The sequence below is a fragment of the Lepus europaeus genome, chromosome 11, assembly GCF_033115175.1.
Source record: "Lepus europaeus isolate LE1 chromosome 11, mLepTim1.pri, whole genome shotgun sequence".
Taxonomy (NCBI): Eukaryota; Metazoa; Chordata; class Mammalia; order Lagomorpha; family Leporidae; genus Lepus; species Lepus europaeus.
Genome location: NC_084837.1, coordinates 8,704,836 through 8,706,174, shown reverse-complemented (window position 1 = coordinate 8,706,174; position 1,339 = coordinate 8,704,836).

Sequence of the window (1,339 nt, the reverse complement as noted above, 5' to 3'; positions counted from 1 at the left end):
CTCTGGAGCTGTCTCTGTGTGGAGGGGCGTGGAGAAATTCAGGATCCCTCAGGGGTACCCAGGCAGGATTTGACACGGGTCTGGCCGCAGAGCCCAGTCCCGCGGCCACCCCATCACGGGAAGGTGAGCCTGCGGCAACAAGGACAGTGCGCTTAGTGCCATCGCGATCCCATTTATGCTTGTGGTGGGGAGGGGGTGAGGCCCTTAACCAGACCTACACTCCTGCATTTCCTCTGTGCATAGATCTTTTAAGAAAGCCTTTTTTTTTTTTAGAAGTTTAAAAGTTACTTTTTGGGAGTTGGAATGAGGCTGAAAGACAAGGAAATCTTATTTTGTATCTTTTCACTGCTTGATTTTTTTTTTTAAAGTGAAAGTCTATTAACTAATAATTAAAATGCTACAGACAGGGAGATCAGACTGGGCCGTGGCAGCATGTGTGGGCCACCTGGAGGACCGCGACCCTGACCTTGGGGAATGTTTAGGGTGCTGGGTCAGTTCCCCACTGGCTGCTGCCCAAGGCCAGTGCGTATCTGGACAGCAAGGACAGTCACTTCCGGAAGCTTGTCTTGTGAAAAGTTAGTTCCGGAACCTCACACGAATCTCTGTTGCCCTCTCCAAGGCCCAGAGAGAGGGGTCATTGAATTCTTTTGTCGTTATCAGTGGGGGAGCATTCTCTGTTGTCTTGCCCTGAGTGATTGCAAAAGAGGTCCCAGAGCTGAGTTACAAATAGAAGCCCTACATACTGGACAACCTGGGGTGACCAGAGAGCGCAGATGACCCAAGTGGGCCAGTCATTGAGAGGAAAAGGCAGCTGAAATCCAAATATTTACTTTCCTTGTTATTTGCCTGGCACCATGTCCCTGTGATAAATGTCTCAACCGAACCTGTGTCAAGTATATTGTTCCAAGCGCCAACCCAGTCAATTGCTGTTGCCTGCCAGGAAGACTGAATCGAGACAAACTCTGGGGTACAGTCTGAACTCTGCAGAACAAAAAGGAATTAGTGATTGATTGGTGATGTCTGCCACGGGCAAGGTACAGATAGCAAAAGTGTGCCTGACATGCAGCCCTCATCCTGCCTTTGACTTTGTCCTCCAGTGAGATGAGTAATTCATTCTCCCAGCTGAGAGGCAGCTCATTCTTCCCACCCTACTCACAGCACTTGGTTTGTGCTTTGACAGCCTCACTTGCCACAGCCTGCCTCGCGTCTGAATTAGTCACTTGTGGGTCTTTTCCCTCTCCCTGCCCACTGCTCCCAAGGGCAGAGGCCAGGCCGTATTCCTGTTCCCAGTCCCAATGTCCTCCACTCTACACATGGTCAGCACACAGAGACACCAGTG